The sequence below is a fragment of the Castor canadensis genome, chromosome 13, assembly GCF_047511655.1.
Source record: "Castor canadensis chromosome 13, mCasCan1.hap1v2, whole genome shotgun sequence".
NCBI lineage: Eukaryota > Metazoa > Chordata > Mammalia > Rodentia > Castoridae > Castor > Castor canadensis.
This window is the reverse complement of record NC_133398.1, coordinates 35,669,104-35,684,058: the sequence shown is the minus strand read 5'-3', so window position 1 is coordinate 35,684,058 and position 14,955 is coordinate 35,669,104. Positions and strand designations below refer to the sequence as shown.

Here is a 14,955-nt window from a genome sequence, read left to right as displayed (position 1 = left end):
TTTCCCATCAGGGTCACAGGGCTCTATCTATGCCACTGTGTTCAAACACCAAGCGTCCTCCAGCCTCTTCACCTTGCCTTGCACCTGCTCTGCTCTCTAATGGAATATGTATCCCGCAAGACATCTAAACATCCTGCTCCTTCATGTCCTTCAGCCTTTGTTCAAAGGTCACCTCCACAAAAAGACCTTCCCCAACTGCCTACCTGAAATCACCTGCTGTTACTATCTCTGTTCACTCTGCTTAAATTTTCTTCATAGCATTGATCATTAGCTGATGTCAAAGTATAATTTCCAAAGAGTCAGAAACATGACTCTCATACAAGCATCTAGCAGAATGTGTCAGTGATTTATTCAGTTCATTAGTGAAGGGATCAGCGAGATGACAGAGCTGGCTCTAAGTGGGTAAGAGACGCTGAGATACGGAATCAATGAGAAACGAGTGCTGGGTAAGATTTCTAAGTTACACACTCAATTGGCTAATGTCCTACATGATAATAAAACTGCAACCTTCAGGGTTATCTTGTCTTCCAGACAGAAATCGTTTGCATCTCCGCTGAACAAAAATCACTTGCAGCTTATCAATCTTCTTAAAGTTATCAGTTTACTTCTTAGAGTCAGAGCCCTAATCAATAGTAAAGTCAACAAAGTTACTATCTAGAACAGCGCTGTCCAAAGGACTTTCCCTGAGGAAGAAAACATTCTGTCTGTACCATCCTGGCCGACAGCCCTGGCTCCAAGTGGTATTTGGCTCTTGATGTGTGGTTGGTGTAACTAAGACACAGAATTTTAATTGTTTAAATCAATATGTTGTATTACTTACTTGTTAATGTAACATGTAATTTAATCTAATATTAATGTGCAACATCAATAATTTAATATTGTATGCATATAAGTTGTGCTATATGTAAATATATAGTTTATTATCTTAAATATGTTTAATTGATTTAATTAAATCAAGTTAATGAGTCGGATTTAAATGGCCAATTGTAACTGGTGGCTACCATTTTTGATAGTCCAGTCCTGGAAAGTCAGATGACAATTAGCTTGTTAGTTGATGCTGTAGGTGAAAGGGTCTTATTTCATGTTTTGAATGATTTTTCTTGACTCTGAGATCATGTCATCTATGTGTTTATTTATTGTCTTTTGTCCCTACCATAAAGCAAGCCTTGTGCTAGGAGGGACTTGGCTTTGTGTTCCTAGTCTCCTAGGACTTAGGAGGGGTGTACAGCGGGTGCACAATCTATAATTGTTGAAAGACTAAATAAACATAAAGGGGCCAAGTCTTATCAGAAACCAAAGCAGTGTAAGACACTCCATGTGCTAAATTTGGCTGATGAGAGTCAGCAAGAGTGATGCCCCATGTTGTGTCAAGTGGTTTTCTTATTCTGCAAAGTGCTCCCCTGCTGTTAACCTTAGTCCTTCCCTGAGGTAGTGGTAGTGGTTAATGGTTCTTGGGGAGTCCATGGGGCAGGGGTTGTGGGGAGGTCAGAGGCCTGGGGGTGGAGCTGAAGCTCTATGGGCAAGGAAGACTGAAGGGGATGCAAACATTTAAGGTTAAAAGAGGACTCCCAGAAGAAGGGAGAGCTTTCTGAGGATCCTCAGCTGCCAGGAAGACCTTTAGCTTCCTGCAGTTAAGGACAGAAGGACTCTAGTTGTCAACTTTGGTGGCTAGAGTCATCAAAGGAACAAGGGGTCTGAGATTTCATGGTTCAACATGATAAGTCCCAAGATATGACCCTGGCCTTAGAGGACATGGTCTATCCAACTGAGTGAGTGCTTGAGATAATCATCCACCAATCACTTCTCCCTGTCCTTGGGCTGGGCAGGTCCACATTTAATGTGGCAATGTTTCCTCAGGAAATTCACCATGGCCCACAGGAGGCCAAGTGGTACTGAATGCAGAGAAACTGAGAGGCCACAAGGCCCACTCCCCTTTTTCATGCCCTCTTCCTGGTGTCCAGTCCTCTTCCCTTTCCTAGCCTGAGACAGCACAGCCATCTCCCACATCCACAGCACAGGTGCCTGTTCTGCCTGGCTGCACCATCCCTGGGACAGGAAAGGAGTTAGTTCTGCCCAAGCTCCTCCCACTCTACATTTCTGGGCCACATAAAAGATGTGACCTGTCCCCTGGGCATGGGAATGGTGGTAGAGTTGGCTCTGAGATGTGGCCTAGATTTTGTCTGTAAGTCTCCTTGGCTACTGTGGATGGCTGAAAAGTATAATTTGAGTGAAAAGGACTGTTTCTGTCTCTGCTCAGGCTAGCCATCAAGTGCCCCACATAAATGAAATGATAATGCTGCATCTGTCCCAAGCAGGTGGATCCTGGAAGGTAGAATGTCAGAGATAAAGAGTCCTCTGCAGCAGAATGGTCCTGTTACTGGTGGGTAGTCTGAGAAGACCCTGGTAGAGAAGATCTCAAATCCTTGGTGTCCTGAATAAATACTTGGATAGAGACACACAGATTGCAAAGTAGCAGCCGAGTTTTATTGAGAGCACGAGAGAGTAAGTGAAAGTTCACTCTTCAAGGAAGGGGGGTAGTGGGCTCTGAGCAACTTAAGAGCAACACCTGTGGCTCAAGAGCACCCTTGCCTGGATTTGGATGGGTATTTATATACCACAAGGGGTGAGCAAGGGGTGAGGGGAAACTTGGGCAGTACTTAGGCGTGGCTTTTGGTTATTAAAGATTGATTGTGCATGTGAATTCAATGAGATGCGGTCCTCATTCATAATTAGGGCCCTTGTGCTTGTATCCTAGTTTGGGTCCCGATGACAATGCTATCTTAAAGTGTACATTTTGGGACAGTTTCTGGTGGAGCTAGGGCACCTGTTCCCTATGACATGATTTGCAAGGAGGCCACCTATTCCCCATGACCTGGTTTGGGTACTTTCCCTAAATTGCCTGCCCCAGTCCCACCCCTCACTGTGCAGAGGATAGCCCTGGGCCTGGAGAGAGAAACGGAATGCCTAGAGGCACTGAGTGGATAGTGTCTCCTAACCTCCACAGCCATGGATCCTCCTCTACCTCCCCAGTCCCAAAGCTTCCCTCAAAGGCACCTGTTCTTTGGCCTTGTCCACTGGGTCCTCCCTGCCCTATTCTCTACCATCAAAGGCGGCTAAGATGAAGTGGGAGAGAGAGGTGTTGGGATGTGAAAAGATGTCTTTTTAGGCTTCAGGGACCTCTATTCTGAGGACTACAGTCAGAGACCCTGTCTAGAAGTCCTTACTTCTGGCCCCATGTCACCCCATTATCTGAAGGGAAGGTGGGCCAGGTGGCCAGCATGGGTCTTGCTGTGCCTGGGGCTGGAGTGGGCTACACTTCTGTGAGATGTGTGCTTTACTCTGTCATCTCTCCCCTGGGAATTCCATTCCCTACCCCTTTCTACCTAACAGGGAGCCCTTGAAAATCAGAGTTGGAAGGGCCTTCAGAAACTGTCCAGCCCCTCATCTTACCCCTGGAGAAAGAGAAGCCCAGTGAGGGAAAGGGGTCTGTGCTTGGTCATGTGGCCAGGGCAGAGCCAGTCAGATTTCCAGTGCTTGGGACTGGGCTGTGTCCAACTTATCATCTCCCGTTTCATCTTGTCACAGGTCATTGTGGGGGGCCTGGGCTGGAGAGATAGCACCCAGATAGGATCAAGTCAACCTTGGAACAGCTCTTGGCTTGTCCAGTGTGTCACCTGAGTGAAGTCTTTTCCCATTCCCACTCCCTCACCCAAGACCAGGAGAGGAATCCATCCCAGGTTTCTACCCTAGCCACTCCTCTTTGCTGGCCAGACTGTCTGTGTGAGGTTCTAGGACAAAGCCCTGAGCATGGGGAAATGCAGGTAGCAGTGAACATGGCACTCCTTGGGAAGGAGAGTCTGGTCAAGTCCTTTGGGGTTTTTTGAAATTTTCTGGAATGAAGAGCTGAGAGGAAAGCACCTGAGATTGGAGCCAGCGAAAAAGGAGAAGGGGCAGTGGCTGAGGGCTGTTTTTGCTCCAGATGGATAAATAAGAAGGAATGTTTGGGGCCTCTTCCTGTAGGGAGTCTTCTAAGCTTGACTTCATAGCAGAGGCAAAACTCAGAATGCACTTTGTTAATTCAGTCACTTATATTCAAGATGTTGTTTGGTTGTCACAGAAACCCAACTCAAACAAGCCTAGGTCAAGTGGCAGGAGAGGTATTGAGGTATTGACATGGCCTCCCATGTCAACAAATCATGTTCTTGTTGAGGAATGCAGCCAAGACCCTTCCCCCATCCCTCATCCCTGCTGTGCATGCATCAACTTTATTCTCTAATGGCTTCTTCCACCTTGGAAGAAGTGTCCCACTGCTCAGAGCTTTGCTTCAAGAGATGGATGGCTCTGTTTTCCCCAGATCCAGTTGGGGAAATCCCTAGAAAGACTCGAGATGACCTGGATTGGTCAGGTGCCTTCCCATGGCCTGAACCATGGGGTGTTGGGCAATGTCTCCTAAGGACAGAAATTACATAAGCTGGGATGCCTCCTCCAGTTGGTTGACTTAGCAGCTTGTTATGTCTCTTCCACCCCATGTGCACTGTGGGGCTGAGCTGTGAGCAGCATGGGATTTAGGAGGATCGCAGATTAACTGAAGAGCAAGGCAGAGGAAGAAGCTCTTCATTCCTAAAAGGGAGCCAGATATAGTGCTGTGGGATTGAGGGTGGCTTTGAATCAGAGAGTACAAATTGTGCAAAGGTTGGGGGAAGCCGGGAGCTTGCACCATTAGTGGTAGTGGCTGATGAGGCTTATAAACCAGGCTTTGGAACATCACCTGGGACCTGGAGGCAAGGGGGATGGGGCACAGAAGGGAAGGAAGTGATACAGTCAGACTTAACCAATTCTGCCCAACAGAGCTTTGTGCTGTGTCTGGCATAGTGTTCTGTTCTCATTAAACAATAACTCCCCATCTCCCTGCCCCCAACTCCCAGCAACCACTATTCTATTTTCCATCTCTCTGAATTTGACTACTGTACACACCTCATATAAATGGAATTATACAGTACTTGTCTTTTTGTGACTGGCTTATTTTATAAGATATTTCATAATCTCAGGATTCATCCATGTTGTAGCGTGTGACAGCATTTCCTTCTTTATGAAACGTGAATAATTCCACTGTATGTACATGCCACCTTTGACATATCCACTCATCCATCAGTGACATTTGGGTTGTTTCTACCCTTTGGCTATTGTGACTAGTGTAGCTATGAATGTGAGTGTACAAGTGTCTCCTTGAGATCCTGCTTTCAATCTTATAGGTATGTCCAGAAGTCACATTCATGCATACCTGTCATTTTGCATTTGATTTTTTCAGGAAGTACTATACTGGTTTTGGCATCAGCCATATAATTTTAAGTCCCCTCCAACAGTGCACCAGGATTTCTAATTTCCCTAAATCCTCATTAACACTTATCATTTTCAATTTCTTTGATAGCAGCCATTCTAGTGGGTGTGAGGTTTTGTGCATACATTTTTTTTCAGTGGGCGGGGGTACTGGGGTTTGAACTCAGGACCTGCACTTACTAAACAAGACCTTTACCACTTGAACAATAACCTCAGCCCCTTTTTTGCTTTGATTTTCTGATGGTGGTCTCACACTTTTGTCTGGGCTGCCTTTGAACATCAAGATCCTCTTACCTTTACCTCCCTCGTAACTGGGTGTGATTACCATGCCTGGCTTGTTTTTGAGATAGGGTGTTGCTAATTTTTTTTTTGCCAAGGCTGGCCTTGAACTGTGATCCTCCTATCTCTGTTTCCCAAGTAGCTGGTATTACAGATGTGCCCCATGCTGCCTGCCCCTTGTGCATACATTTTTTAAAATAAAAACCAGTATCTCACCTCTGATGGCAGCTTTGACCTCATCCTCAGAGGCTCTGGTCTTCCAGAGCAGAAGCAGGAGAGCACCCACTCCTGGACACAGCACACAGTAGGTCTTTGGGCATGGCCTCCTTTCTTTCTCCCTTTCCTTTCATGTTGCTTTCACAGCCTGGAGGGCAGGATGAGTCACACGTGCTGCGGTGACATGCAGCAAAATGAGACCCCTCTCAGTCAGAGTGAGAGCATTGTACTTGGAGGATGGGGCAGTTCCCCCCCTGGGGATGGTGGGAAGGCAGCTTCAGGAAGGGAGTGCATTGAGCTGTGTGAAGAAGGTGCAGAAGACTTTGTAGGTGGGAGGGGATGGCCTTAGAGGAGCAGATGGCCCCTCCTCGGTGAGGCCTAAGCAGGGGAAGTTCCTTTGAATAAGCTGCTATGGAGAAGTATGTTGGTCAGCTTTGCATTACTGTAACAAACACCTGAGACAATACACTTATAAGGAGAAAAGGTTTATTTTGGCTCACAGTGTTGGAGGGCTCAGTCCAGGATTAGTTGGCCCTCATTGCTGTGGACCAGCACTTCATGGTGGGGAGCATAAGATGAAACAAAAATCTGCTTACCTCATGGCCAGGACATGACTGAGAGAGACAAGAAGGGCTGGGGTCCCACCTTTCCTTTTGAGGGTATGCCCCCAGGGACTTAAGACCACCCACTAGGTCCCACCTCTTAAAGGTTCTACCACCTCCTAGTAGTATCAAGTCAGAGACCAAGCCTTTAACACATGGGCCTTTGGGGGAACATTCCAGATCTAAACCATGGCAAAAAAATTAAAGAGTTTCTCCTCCTATTAGTCATAAAGCAGGTCTAAGAGGGTCTAATGGGCTCAGGATTCACTCTGTCCACCCCACCAGCCAGGGTGTACTTTCTTGTAGGCCAGGCAACACTGCATTCTGGCTCTTTCTCCAGGCCTACCAACCACCCCCTCTTTCTTAAAATGCTGTCTTTGGCTTCTTGACCTTGTAACTTCTTGATTCTTCTATAGCTCTAACAGGGAGCCCTTGGCAACTTCCCGCTCAGAATGTCCTCTGCAAACCTGTTACCTTGATCCCAATGGCTGTCAGCTCAGCAGTTGAAGGGGTGACCAGCCTTGTGATGCCACTTTGATTGCTCTGGAGGAGGGCCACCCTGCCCTCTTACCTTGTTTGTCCTAGATACAGCAGCCACTGCTCTATCTGGCTCAACTGAATTAAGTCAGGCTCCCAAAGGCACCTGGGCATTAAGGGGACAGTACCTTCGGATTGGACAAAGATGTCAAGGGTCCTTCTTGCATACAGTCTTGTGATAGAGACAAAGATGAGTCCACCTGGCCCTTGCACAAAAGGGAGAGGCAGAGGTGGGAAGAGGCAGTTGTAGTCACTGTAGAAGGCAGTGTGGAGAGTGCTTAGGGAGCTCGGGGAGGGAGACGTCAAACCAGTCTGTTGGTAAGGCTTCCATAGATCTGACAACCTCTCTTGGGAGCTGTGTGACCTCCCACATGGAAAGAAACCAAAGGCAGTTTGTTTTTAGAGGCTTCAGAGTTTCAGACAGGGCTTTAGGGATTGAAAGAAGGCATTTCTTCCTACATGCAAATGAAGGTGGTGCCAAGACCACCTTGGGCAGGATAGAAGCTGAGCTGAAAAGGCAATAGAAGGACAGGGGAAGAGGTTGGGGGGCATAGCTCGAATGGTGGAGCACTTGCCTAGCAAAGGTGAGGCCCTGGGTTCAATACCAAGTACTGAAAAACAAGACTAGGGAAGAGAGAGGACTCTCAGAGGCAGGAACATATGCAATTCATCCTGGAATGGCAGATAGTCCAGGGTAGCTGGAGCCTTTTGGGAGTAGGGAGCCTCAGAAGGTTCTTTGGGGAGTGGAGTGACAGAATTGGCAGTATACCATGATTGACAGGATGCTTCTTATGGCAGTATTGGGACTGTCACTTGCTAAAAGTGTCCAAGTTGGAAGAAGTGAAACCCAATCTGCACGGACTCATGAACAATGGTTTCTGGGGTGGGGGAGGTGAGAGGAAGCCTAACCTTTTGGAAAGCAGTTGCTTCATGTTAGCTGATCCTCAGCCTTTCTAGAGATGCCATTTTAACCTACTTTCCTGGAGCTTGTACCACTAAATATTTGATGTTTTAAAAATTGAATCAGAAAATCTCAAACAAGGTAGAGAAAGCTATTATTCCATACTTCCCATTGGCTCAGTGTTGGCCTGTGTGTCTAGTGACCTGAGAAGCTAGAAAGAGATACAGAAGGAAACACAAGGCATCTGGGGGCACGGAAGATGCAGGGTTTGGTTCCTCATGCAGAGGCTGAGGTTACTGGTGGCTCACACATGGAGATATCCAGAAGACTGTTGTGTTTATGAACTTCAAACTTCAGATATAGGTTTGGGAGTAGTAGACATTATTCTTCTATTGGTAAAAGACATAATCCCAACTTTAACTGGCTGTAGTAGAGAAGGCATCTATGGGCTCATGTAAATGGAAAGTATAGGGGTTGGTGGAGCCGATATTATGGCTAGATCTAGAGGTTTAGTGACATTCGTCAGAATCTGTCCATATCTCAGTTCTGCTCATCTCTGGCTACTTTCTGCATGTGGGTTCTCTCTACCAGCTTTATTTTTCCAGTGGAAAGAAGCTAATTCTGCCAGGAGCAAAGTCTTGGGAGGACTCTGATTGGCTTGGGTTTGGTATGGGTAAGAGTACCCCAGCCCTGAGGCCAAGGGAGGGAGTGTGGCTATCGTGGCTGGTATTTCCACTGTGAGTGGAGTATGCCCATGTGGAATGGGGCAAGAACATTTGCCCAAAGTAGAAGTGGGGTGGCATCATGGGAAGGCATGGTGGGTCCAGAAAGAGCCATGTCAAGGTGTCTATCATACAAATGGTGATTCTGCAAGTAGAGGAGTGGATGAGTTCACCTTATGGAGACCCTACAGAGAAATGACAGAAGAAGGCTGAGACTCAACCTGCACACATTCAAGACCAGGAAGAAGACTGGTCAGAGTCTTCCAGGAGCTCAGAGTGTCAGAGAGAGTCCAGGTCATTCCAAGTCCTAGGAGGAGACATTTTAAGGAAGTAATGAGGGTGCAATGCACCACAGAGAGCTCCAGTGATAGAGCATGGGACAAGTGTCCATGGTTTGGCACTGAGAGCCTGGAAAGAGTCAGGGAGGAAGGGGATGGGAACCAGCCTGGAAAGGCTATGAAAGTAATAAGAGAGGTTGCTGAGTTTTTGTGTTTGTCTTAATGGGGAGACGCCTGTGTTAATGTGCACTAATTTATAAAGGAGGTTGAAGTTTGGGGGAGGGAGGAGATGGGTGAGGCAAGGGTTAAGGACAGAAGTGATTACCTCTGGCTTTAAAAGACCCATCACACACAGCTACACAACACAGGTCACACAGTCCATCTTATGTTTTTCCCATGTGCAGTGTTGTATTCGCAAATCACACAAGTAACACATGACACGGTAAAACAAAATGCAAACAATTCAGAAAGGAATAAAAGATGAAAGTCTTCTCCATCTTCAGATCCCAAGCCTGTCTTCTTCAAGCTATCTGCTTTTTATCTTTTTCTTGGGAATTCTTCCAAAAATTTTTAATGCATAGACAAATGTGTATGTGTATGTATCTAAAATAGACAAGGATCTTACTGTGCGTACTGTATTGCACCTTGCTTCTGCACTCAGTGCTGTGCCCTGGAGCTACTTCCTTATTAGCATCTATGAGACAGTATATTCCCTTTGGCGAGCAGGGAAAGGGAAAGTTGGTATTCTAAAACTAACTTTAGCACTTGAGAGTCTGAGACAGAAATATTGAGAGTTCCATGTCAACCTGGGCTACAGAGGAAGACCTTGTCTCAAAAAAGCAAAGCAAAATAAAACAAAAAAACCCTTCAGGGGCTGGGAATGTATCTTGATGGTAGAGGGATTGCCTAGTAATACACAAGGCCCTGGATTCAATCTCAGCACTGCAAAAAACCAAACCAAACAAACAAACAAAACAAAACAAAAAACCTGCCGGCCATTGGTGGCTCATGTTTCTAATCCTAGCTACTCAGGATGCAAAGATTAGGAGGATAACAAGGCAAATAGTTCATGAGACCCCATCCTGAAAACACCCAACACAAAAAAGGGCTGGCAGAGTGGCTCAAGCAGTAGAGTGCCTGTCTAGCAAGTGTGAGGCCCTGAGTTCAAATCCCAGTACTATAAAAAAGAAACCACTTCACTGTACCTTAAAATACATTAATTTCTGTGGACAGATGGATCATCTTTATAATTAAATTCTCGAGAATGGAATTATTAGAGTTAAAGAGTATATACAGATGGTCCCCAAATTATGATGGTTTCATTTAATGAATTTTTCAGAGAGTGAAAATGGTACTATTCAGCAGAAGATTCCTTTTTTGAATTTTGATCTTTTTCTGGTTGAGTGCTATGTGGTGCAGTACCCTTGGGATGATGGGCAGAGGCAGAGAACTGTAGCTCCCGGTCAGTCACAAGATCAGGAAGAGAAACAACAGGTGTTCTCCAGGGCACTGTGGTTGCTATACTGTGATGTGTAAGAGAGGCACATTAAACACTTTTCCAATATCATAGACACAGCAACCACTGTAAGTTGAGAAGCATCTGTGTATTTAAAAGTGTGAGACACAATGCCGAGTTGGTCTTCAAAGAAGTCACGTAGATGTTATTGCAGAACTTGAGCAGAAGCCTCACAACTGTTCGTTATATTACTGCCCTTTTTTCTTGTATGCTTGGATAGTTGATGCACTTGTTCAGAAAGTAACAATTTTTATACCCCACAAACGACAAATAGACATGCCCCCGTAACAATATAACAATATGGCAAACAAGAATTTTAACTTTTGCCCATTTTGAAGGGTAGAAACGGTATATCCCGACCACTTTAATTGCATTTATGTAATCATGAGGGCGGCTGGTCATTTATTTTCCATTGAGCTGTTTTTTTTTTTTTTTCATTTTTCTTGGAGCATGTTTATTTAATACCTATCAAATATTTCATTTTCTGCATGTGCCTTAATTTGCTTGTCAGTTTTTTATATGGTTTCTGGACATCAGTGAATATTTTTGTACACGAAGCTTTCTTTCTCTTCTCCTTTTAAACTTTCTTTTTTAATGTACCGTTCCAGAAGATGAATGGCTGGGTCAATAGTGTGAACATTTTTATGACTCAATCCATACTGTCAAATGGCTTTCCCAAGGGTTAGGACAATATACAGTATTCCCGATCTTATTCTACTCTTATCAGCATTGGGTATTGGTAATAAAAATTGATCTTTGCTAATTTTAAATGAGGTCTTAGTTTCATTTGTATTTTTAATTGCCAATAAAGTTGAATATTCTAGTATATATTTATTTGTTAACCTCATTTTTGCCTTCAGATCTGTTGTTTCCTCTTCTGTGCTCTCTTGATTGATAGCACATCCTTATGCAGAGGAAATATGATACTGCCTTATAGCTGAGAAACTTCTAGCTCCTCAGGCCTTCTGGGAAATTATTGACTAATACCAGATTATCAAAGTCAACCTCTTATGTGAAAATGTGGGGAGAGGGAAAGACTTAGGAGATATGGAATGAAGACCCAGGAGACCTGAATGAAGAAGGCTGTAGGAGCCATGGTGGGTTGCAGAGATGGGAGCACTGGGAAGGAGGTAGGAGGAAGTTGTGAGTCAGGATGAAAATTCCCAGGCAGCATAGAGAATGCTCCAGACTCAGAATATTACATCTCTGAGCTTCCAAATGGAACCCTGGTGACCAGTACAGTGATGGCTGTATTTCAGAATGTCCACTAGGATGACGTCATTTCTACTAGGGGGCGCCTCCTTCTGAGGCCAGTGAAACAGGGCAGGAAAGAGGTTGAGATGAGGATTTTGTATAGCAGTTATAGAGCTCCATCCCCTTCCTTACCAGATAGCTATTTAGTTGCATCACTGTTAAACTATCTCTCTTAATTAATTTGACATTTTCATTTGTTTTTGTTTTAATTTGTATTTCTTTTGTTATTAGTTTTCATGTAGATTTATATACATACATACATATATATATTTCTTTTCATATACGGATAGGAATATATACACATGTAAGTACATGTACTTGTGTAGTATATACCCATAACAGTTTTTTGGAGACAGTCTCTCTGGGCTGTCCAGGCTGGCCTCAAGCTCATGATTCTCCTGCCTTAGACTCCTGAGTACTGGGATTACAGGTATAACCCACCACTTAGTATCATAGTCATCCTAATTTATCACTGCTTTCTTTGTCTGTGGTGTGTGTGTGTGTGTGTGTGTGTGTGTGTGTGTGTGCATGTATGTGTGTTCGCCCCTTTTGGGGAAATTGACTGTTTATGTTCACTGGTTTTGTCTTTGGCACTTGATCTTAGCCAAAAGACCAAGAAGCGATACTATTTTTGTCTTTTGGACATTAATTTTTTTATTGATTTCCAAATAATCTTTGTATGTCAAAGTTATCAGACTGTCACATTTTTCACAAATATAGTATATAACTTGCATTTACCTTTAATTTCATTTTTTTACTGTTACTGAAATGCATAGAGCCTAGGTGTAAGTTTGATGGGTTTCACACATACATCTACCTGTGTTAGCCACATTCTATAAAAACAAAACATTTCTCTTACTCTAGAAAGTTTCTCAGGTACCCTCCTGCTCCATCCTCATCCTCCCCTGCTCTGCCAGAGGCAGCCACTACTCTAATTCCTGTTATCATAGATCAATATTGCCTATTCTCATATTTTCTTTGTCTGGCTTCTTTTACTCAACAGAATGTGTTTGAGATTCACCCATGTTGTAATTGTTGGTACACTGTTCCTTTTTATCGCCTAGTGACATTCCATCATATGAACATGGAACAATTTGTTTATTCAGGTCTCCTGTCGATTGACATTTGGGATGTTTTTTGGATTTAGCTGTTATGAATGATGTTCTGATGGTCACTCTTACACGAAACGTTTTGTGCACATATGTTCCTATTTATCTTGGATAAATACCTAAGGACTGAATGGCTGGATTAGATGGCAAGTGCACATTTAACTTATTTCTTAGGAACTGCTATACTGTTTCCCAGAGCAATTACACCATGCTACACTCCCTCTGGCCGTGTGTGAGGCTGCAGTTTCTCCACAGTCTTGCCTGTAACATACAGTGTCACAGGATTTTAAATTTTAGTCACTAGTTTGCTGCAGTGGTATCTTACTATAATACTAATTTTCATTTGAACACTTTTTCTTGTACTTATTGCTGTTCATATTGTGGTATATTTGTTGTAGAGACTTTTAAGTTTTATTCATTAATCCCTGATATGAATTTTACTGCTTTTATACTGAGAAATCCTTCTTAATACTAAAAACTAGCAAACATTTTTACTTACATTTCCTTCTACTACTTTATTGGTTAAACTTAAATATCACACTTTAGCCTACCCATATTTTGTTTTAAATTGTAAGGAAACCGTTTGGGAAGCTGAAGCGGGAGGATAGCAACACAGTGGGACCCTGTCTCCAAGAAAAAAAAAAAAGTCATAAATGTTCTGCTGTGATTTTGGTTATAATTACATTAATCAGAGAATTTAATTTGGAAAGAATTTTATATGATTCTCTCTTGCTTTCTAGACTTTCCCAGAAAGTGTCACCTCTTCTATTTCTGTCCATTGCCTACTGCTGAAGTTGGGCTCCTCAGAGGAAGATGTGAGGCTAAGGATCGAATGTGAAGAGTTGTTTTTTGGAAGGTGATCCCAGGGAACACATGTAGGAGTCTGAGGAGGGGAGGCAGGGAAGGGAAGGCTGTGCCTCAGGACTATGCAGTTCTTCCTCAGGGAGCATACACGTCACCTGAGCATTGGGAATGGAGAGACCCAGCGTGCAGAAAACTCCATCAGACTAGAGAGGTGGTCAGGGAGCCACCTCTCCCTGACCTGTGTTGGTCTGTGTTGGCAACTCGCTTCCCTGTCCAGGGTCCCAGTGCCCCCGACTTCCTGCCTCCTACAAGTAGATGATACAACTGGTCTAACTGTGCACTGGATGGGACAGCCAGAACAGCTTCCCAGAGGAGCAGAGCTGCCTGCCAAGCTCCTACTACATAGGTGTGGCAGACCACCCTTCCCCACCCTTGGGATGAGCACCTGATTTCCAGGCAGCTCTCTGTCCAAGGACTTATCCTGCCTGTCAGGGCCTATGGCAGGCCTCACTGCTGGAGAAGAAAAGGTGTCCTCCCGACAGTTCCAACCATGACCGGCTGAGTTTGGTGTGCATATACCCTGGCTCCTTTGCTCCTGGGAGGTGGGGGTGGGGTGGAGAACTGGGAGGCATGTGACACTGGCTCCCATCCTTCCCCAGGAGTGGAAGCTTTGATATCACACCCTTTATTGGCTGCCCTCCTGTGTTAGTCAGCTTCCTGTCACTATGACAAATACCTGCGATAATCAGCCCATAGGGAAAAAATTGTGTATTTTGGCTCATAGTGCTGGAGGTTCCAGTCTTTGAGTGGTTAGTCCTGTTGCTTGGGTCTGTGCAAGACAGCATATCATGAGACTTTGTGTGTGTGTGTGTGTGTGGTGGTGGCTGGAGATCAAACTCAGAAATGTATATCATAGTAGAAGCATGTGACAGAGAACACATGCACATAGTAGAGGCTGGTGCCCCATTCCCTTCAGTGGCAGGCCCCCAATGACCTAAAGACCTCCCATTAGGCCCTACCTCTTAAAGTTTCTACCATCTCCCAATGGCTGGGGACCAAGTTAGCACAGGAGCCTTAGGGAACACTTAAAGTCCAAACTATGACACTTCTGTTCCCTGCCTCACATCCCAATCCCCAACAGGCATATCTTGGGGTCACCTTCCATGTAAATATTTACACTGCAATTGTTATCTCATGTTCAGTTTCTAAAGGAACACAAACCAACAGAGCAAGCAATGAGCTGAGATGGCCAGAGGAGTGAGGTGGAGAGAGTCCAGGCACGAAATCAGAGGTGGGTATCACTGAGCTGAGAGACAGAGATGTTGAGTCCGGGGTATGGGCTGAGAGGGATTGAATTCCTTTCCTGCTCATGTTTTATGGCTCCCTGACTATTCCTTCTG

General features: G+C 44.6%; 1 long non-coding RNA gene across 2 annotated transcripts in view; it reads left to right on the top strand.

The window, feature by feature from the left end:
- Positions 1-776, top strand: part of LOC141415402 (uncharacterized) — a 45,290-nt gene extending 44,514 nt beyond the window's left edge. For both annotated transcript variants that reach the window (XR_012440378.1, XR_012440379.1), the window contains exon 6: positions 12-776. This is a non-coding gene — a long non-coding RNA (uncharacterized lncRNA). The remainder of the gene's footprint in view (positions 1-11) is intronic.
- The last annotated feature ends 14,179 nt before the right edge of the window (positions 777-14,955 follow it).